Below are 7,635 nucleotides of genomic sequence, written 5' to 3'. Positions count from 1 at the left end.
TGATATTAAATGTTTCATCTCCATTTATATTTTGCTTTAATGAACCACAAACCCGGGTGTTTTGTCCTCAGCTGTTAAGGAATGTTACATACGGGATTTTAGAACACTAGGAGTCTTTCTAATACCGTCCATGTGTGTTGTTAACATGGCTCTAATTACACTGCATCCGCACCGTGTACTAGTAGAAGCCGCAGGTACCCAAACAGTTAAGCCGGGAACACCACATGGTCATGAAACATGGCCCGTCTGACGTACCCCTACCGACTCTACACAAGAAAAACCATCATGCCCACAGACAACACATACACAGGTGATCGACTGTCCGCCTCCGCGCCTCCTCTTAACTCCTCTCACTGCGCAAGGGTCCCCAGCACGGACCTGCAATAAAAGAAAACATTCACAGCCAAGACGGGAGCACCGCGCATGCGCACACTCCAATTCTTTCCTTTTCTGTTGTTTTGCTCTTCCCTGTTCCTGATGCGTCACATCGCAAGGCTGTGTGAATGGAAGATCTAGAGGCGGCCATTTGTATTTAGGGCAAATATGTCATTGATTCTGGTGTTACGTCCTAGTGACTCTTCCAAGCTATTTTCATTATCTTGCCAACCTACGCTTGCATTTTAATTATTCTTAGAGTATTTTTTAATTTCCAAACACGTGATAAATTACATTCAGTACACTGTTGTACCGTTTCCACCATTTATATAGTGCTGTACTGTGTGGCTGCTACACACGTCTTTCAAGGTACTTTGCTAAGGTTTAAACCTGAATTAACCGTTTCGTGGTATAAAAGTATTAAAATACGAATTTTCACTTGTTGGACTACACATATATATATATATATATATATATATACACATACAGTGCCCTTACACACATACATACATACACATACACTGCCTTTACACACACATATACACACACACTGCCCTTACACACATACATATATACACATACACTGCCCTTACACACACACACGTACGCATACACTGCCCTTACACGTAGTGATTACGGAGCATGGAAGCCGAGCTCTGAAGTGACAGACCACACGCTCCCTAATGATGAGGCGACTAGAGGGAGATTGTGAGCTTCCAACTAGTCCTGCAGGCTGCAGCTGCTGATCGGGTGGCTTGCAGCTGCCCCCGAGGTAAGTACTGCTCTTGCCTCACCCTTCCTCTGCACCTCCAAAGCGGGACAGAGGTAGGGATAGACGAGGCAGCTCATGAGCGGGGCCCTAAAAAGCCCACCATTCCAGACTGGAACTTTGTATAAAAGTGTCATAAGGCTAGATGGTCCCTTACAGGCAGGGTTCTCAACTCCTGATGTGTCTGTATGTATTAATGTAAATGTGTTATGTGTGTTAACGCCCCCAATTAAATTGTACAGCCCTGTGTAATTCGTTTGCGCTTAATAAATAAAAAGTAATAATAATAAATATAATGCACGTGTAGTGAAAGTGTGGACATGTCCTTTTTTTGTGTGAGTATACATGGAAAAGATTCCATGGCTGTCCTACAGGAGCTCTTGCTGTCTTGCTTCTAGCAGGAGATTTGGGGCTAAATTGGGGAGGTAGGACTAGCCCTAAAATACACAAATGGGGAACCATAACCCACCATGCCCACCAAGCAGCATACCAAACACCAGTGGAGTTTTGCTTTGCAAAAGGGACAGTTGCCTCATTCCTTCCACTATAATGTTGTTCCATATCAGTTTCCTCTACTAAACACTTGTTCAACATAATAACTAGTGTGCATTTTAAAATGTAAAAAAAACACTATTTTGGTACAGGTAGATTTGTTAAATGGTATTGTGTACCAGTTCTGCCGTTATATTGTATCGCCGTTAAGGCTTACCTTTAGCTTACCTCTGTTTGTTCAATATATCCATGAACACTGATCCGATTAACCGCACACAAATAAAACTGCTGATGTAATGCAAAAAAGCTGAATTGGACATGTTCTCTCTATACACGCGGAAACTCCTGGCTCCTGCACTAACAATCACATAGGGTTGTTCCAGATGCAAAGAGGCAAAAACACTCCTGGAAAACCTACCACACAGTTGGAGCATATGCAGGAATAAATAACCCGTGAAGGTGCTCCATTTTACCCCTTACTGTGAATGCCCTTGTGTGGCAATGTCTTAGTGGGAAAATACACATACCCTGTTCCATCACCTCTTGTTGCATCCTTGACTCTATTTTGGTACATACACTGGCTTTGTCAGGCGAGCAAAGGTTGTGCGCCGTATAACTTATTCGTCTTTTACTACATCCCAGTAATCAATATCCATTCTATCGTTTATATTGGCTGAGATATTTGAAGCAACATTTGGTTGCTCATGTTAACGTGAACCAGCTTTCTGTAACAGACATCTCCTAGACATCATTGTCAATTCCCTTTGCATATCCTCTAGGAATTGCCTCAGCTCTGGGTTACCAGCTCTCCTGTTCTGGATTACTTTCACGATACTGTTTCAGCGCAGTGCTATCGTTACCTTTCTGGACTCATGATACTTGCTTTTCCCACCTATTGAAGCTGACAACTGCCAGTAGAGTGTAGCAGACAATGGGCTATGGCCACATCTTTAATAATATATAGCTCAAAGAGAAAGATCAAGTCAAAACGATAAACAAATTTAATAACATAACAGAAACTAATAGACAAGTATTGACACACAACCAATAAACAGTGGGGGCATGTCAATTCACAACTCTCTGGGTGGGGATAAGGTAGCCAATGGGAAAAGCACTTACTTCCAGAGTGACGATTAAGAGTGGTGCTGACCGCATCCATGGTATCCTATGGGAACAGACAACCGATCAGTCCTTACCACATTCATGTTATTCTGTATAGTTTGGTATATGCAACCTGGGGAAACTTTATTGTAAGTTGCCTCCTTAGGTCGATCCTGTGATTACTCATCCTTGGCCGGGCACCAATTCTTCCACTCCTGCCCTGCTTTTTCACAGAATGGAGAGATTCTCCACCCTGGACATGGAATCTGAAATGCACGCACTTATCATGAGTAAGAAAAAAAAATGGAAGACAAAAGGAACAACCCTGGCAAAATGGGGATCATGAAAAAGCCCAGTATATGTCCACAAATCTTTATTGCTGTGATTATTAACCAGGTGAATTTAATTTACCCCATCAAACCATATATTTTGGAAAACTAGACACCCCAAGGTATTTCAAATGCTGGAACTTTAACCCTTTCCATGCACAAATTCTACAACTAGCTATTACAAATGTTTGTGGTAGTAATTTGTTTTTGTATTTTTTTTCACACAAATTGTACCTCAGGTATGATTTTATAGTTCCTGTCACCCCAATATGTGTTCAGCAACATCCTCTGAGTACAGTGATACCCCCCATGCATAGGTTTGTTAGGTTGTTTGGGGCGCACAGCCGCCCAATCAGCAGCTACAGAACCGGTTGGGAGATCACAATCTCCCTCTAGTTGGCTCAGCATTAGGGAGGGCGAGGTCTGCCACTTCAGACCATGCTTTACTGCTCCCTAATCACTATGCGCTGGCAATTGATGCTCTACACAGGGAATGACGCTGTACCCTTGCGCTCTGCATCAAAAGCCGGCGCATAGTGAAGTGACAGACCTCGCACTCCCACCACACGATGGAGGAAGAGGTAAGAGATGGGGAGAAAGGGATGTTAGGGCAGTGTATGTGTATGTATGTGTGTGTTTGTAAGCTTGTGTGTGTGTGTGTGTATGGGCAGGTGTGTGTAAGAGCAGTATAGGTATTTGTAAGCTGGTGTGTAAGGGATGTGTATGTGTATATGGGTGTATAAAGGCAGGTATGTGTAAGGGCAGTGTATGTGTGTGTAAAGGCAGGTGTGTGTAATGGCAGTGCGCGTGTATATGTGTGTGTGTGTGTAAGGGCAGTGTATGTGTATATGTGTGTTTATGAGCAGGCATGTGTAAGGGCAGTGTATGTGTATATGTGTGTTTATGGGCAGGTGTGTGTAAAGGTAGTGTGTGAGGGTCCTGGGAGGGAGGCTAACATTGGCCTTTTTTTTTTAAATTAAAAAAAAAAAATCTCTGCTGCTGTTGACTACTCTTCCATTGATACTCAGCCAGCATTATGGTGGACACCTGGTTGGCTGAGAATCATGGGAATTGTAGGTCACAGCTAGCATCTGCAGCTTTACTATTGACTGCACTTCCCATGATGCAGTGCTGCAGGGGACCTGGATCCTCCTCTCGGGCAGCAGGTGGACGTCTGTGTGATGTGCGCAGACAACCTCCGCTGCTGCCGGCGCTTCCTCTGGGGCGTTGGAGCGCCGGCATCACAAGATCTTCCATTGCTCAGTCACAGAAGCCCTGGCGGTAGTGCCTGCAGCAGAGGAGGATGTCTGTGCGCATCCCGCAGACGTTACCGGGTGCTAAAGAGGAAGATCCCCCGCAGCGCTGCAGGAGACCTGTTGCCAAATAAAAAGAAATAAAAACAAAAAAATGCATTTTTCTCAATCATAGTTTTGTATTAAATATGCAAAAAATAGTTTACATGTGAATTAATATTTGCAGGATTTTTTTCCTAAATTAATATTCAAAGCAGATACAGTATTCTTTCACTGTATAAATTAACCCCTTATAGCGATTATCTGCTGCTGATCTGTAGATGTTTGTTTTTGTACTATAAAGGGTTATTTTTTTAACCCCATCACGACAGGTAATACAGTAAGTATGCTGTTGTCACCAAGTGTCTGCAGTGTGACAGCAGGCACACATTGTATTAGACTACTTGTCTATTATAAGAGACTCTCTGTCATGAATTTTATATTATAGTCTGGAAATCTGCAAAATTGTGGTTTTTTTTAATACATTTTTTTTTTTATCGGAAAAGTTGTGATCTCCGAGTCTGATGAATGATGATATGTACCAACCTCTATCTCGATATCTCTTCTGTTATTTTGAGAATGGATTAGAAATTAGATTTCCCTAACCATATAACTTTTTATTTTATTTAGTACTGCATATAGATAGTTAAGAAGAATCATTTGTGTTGTTGCTTGTTTTTCTTTAGCCTTTACATATTAACTAAATTGCAAACCACACTAGAGTAGGCAGACATGAGGGTTCAGTGTTATAATGAAAGGGGTGGGGCCAATCGTTAGTGTGTGACTGCAGGGAGGGACTGGGAAACAGTAACTCCTGTGAGTCACACTGAGTGATCCGAAGATTCGGATCATGAATCGGATCATTTCAGTGAACGAGTCGAAATGATCCGATTCACTTTAATGATCCGAACTTCCCATCACTAATAATGAGCACTGAGCAGCAACTAACCTCAGGCAGGGTTCGCGCATGCGCATTCACAAATTACACCATTTCAGGTTTTTTTCCCCTGTTCCCCGGCGGCCATTTAGGGCACATCTGTCATTGAACCTGGCTTCGTGCCCTAGTTACTCAGCCAAAATTTTTAATTCCTAGTCCTGCTAACCACGTGGTAAGTTAACTCTGGCTTATTCATTTAATGAAAAAATGCAGACTTTGAAATATCAAAACATCTAACAAATTACGTTCATAGCACTGCTGTGTAGCCTGTGTTATTTACTTAGTGCTGCACTATGCGGCTGCTACAAGTGTCATTTCAGGATTCTTTATTCTAGCTTAAATGCCTTTAACCCTTTCAGGGTGTGAAACGGTTTAAATATTAATAAAATAATTTCTTTGCTTTATATGTAACATCAAAAGCTCCATCTTATATGCAGAAGTGAGTAGACAGACACTAGACGCAATGAATATAACATAACAATGTATCGGCAGCATTACTGATATACGTGTTAGTTACAGCGGTTGGTGCATATGGCTGCAACATAGACCTCAGAAAGTTTGTTGTGATGCATGATGTCATTGTTGGGCGTCACATCTAAGACCGTTGACATCACATGTTGAGAAGAGGAATTTCTCTGCTGTGGTATTAACTTCACATTCTGCTGAGTCAGACTTATTCATTTGTTATGAACTCCATTTACTACAACATAGAGTCTCAAAACAGATTATGTTGCTTTAAATGTATAGCTCCTTTTACATGTAATTCTCTCGGATTACTCAATAGACCGTTATTTAATTATTCAGTAGGTTTAATGAATGCATATTAAAGTACTTACAAAAAACTTAAATAATTCAATGGACTAAAAAAGTCCCATCAGCCTCTCAATGTGAACTCACTCTTGTAATACAAAACAAACAGTATATCTGAGCCAAAAGCTGGCCGATTCGCTGAAATACACCAAAGAGTAATAATCACTTTTTTGTTTCACTGTTCCTTAAAAAAGTGAGCATTCCTGTCCTTTAATGGGGCTGTATAATCATCCAAAAGCTAGAATTACTGCCCTCAGCGTTATAAACCTAAGGCTTGGAAATACACAAACCGAAGCTTTAATTAAGTAACCTGAATAGTGGCAAAGTGACAGTTCCTCATTAACAATAAAATAGAAACAGTGACATATCTTTTGATATTTAATGTGCACATGTTTGTTTTTAAATATTTGTCAGCGACACCCAGTTCTCTTAACCTCTTCCTTTTTTAATCTTGTATCACTACTCGACATGTATTATTGCAGAGTTAAGCATAATTTTTTAATATGTCTTTTCCTAATGCCTTTTATATCCTTATTTTCCTTTACAAGAAATCTGGTTTCTTCTGTGTCATCTTTTTTTAATAATGAAATAAAAAGAATTAGCGAGGAATGTTTGCAATTAGCCTGTTACATTAGCGACAAAAAATATATAGTGATTCAAACTGTGTAGATTTTTTATATGTTTATCTTTTGCAGGACATGGACGGTTCATCGGATTCCCAACCAAACACCAGTTCTGGAACAAAGCAAACCAAAATTATGTCTGACAAGGAATGGATACAGAAATGGGAAAAAAAGGAGATTGGATTTCATGAAGAGAAAGTACATAAGTGAGGATTTCAGATTTTATTTGTTTTTTTTCTTTGGTTGGATGTATAGAATGGAATTGGTTGTTATTTTGTTGTTGGCAATCTTGATTACACTTGGATTAGGGAAAAGTTGCACCTTTATCACATTAAATACATTAACATACCTGGGAACTCTCGCAGCATTCCAGGGTGGCTGTTCTATTATGTGACCCCGTGGTAAAAGGGAGGCTACTCATACGTTGTGTGCGAGCAGCTAGAAAGAGTCTCCGGGCAAGGTATGGTGGGAAAGGAGTTAGTTATATATGTGTGTATGTATGTTAGCATGAGCTAGTATGTTTAAGTTTTAGCATTATATTGTGTGTGTTAGGGGGAGCATGTATTAACATGAGTGTCAGCGTGTGTTAGCAGGAGTGTCTAAGTGTATGTTAGTGTGAATATGATTATGTGTAAGCGGCAGAGTGTGTATAAATGTGTTCCAGTCTGTACAGTTCCATATAAATTTAATCTACTAAACACATATTTAGTATTTTAAAATGTAAAAAAAACCCAGACTTTTATTCTGCAACTACTTTTCCACCTTCTGCATTTCAGCCGCAGTTTCAGCTATAGCTAGGAGGGATTCTGTATAAATTGTTACAATTGTTACCTGTTTAAAAAATGGCCTGTTTCATTCTAATTCAGCAGTGAATAAGTGTTATTGATTGTAGGACTCTAAACATATG

Source organism: Sceloporus occidentalis, unplaced genomic scaffold, assembly GCF_023333645.1.
Source record: "Sceloporus occidentalis isolate IW3139 unplaced genomic scaffold, rSceOcc1.0.p SCAF_44, whole genome shotgun sequence".
NCBI classification, from domain to species: Eukaryota; Metazoa; Chordata; class Lepidosauria; order Squamata; family Phrynosomatidae; genus Sceloporus; species Sceloporus occidentalis.
This window is presented reverse-complemented; position numbering follows the sequence as displayed.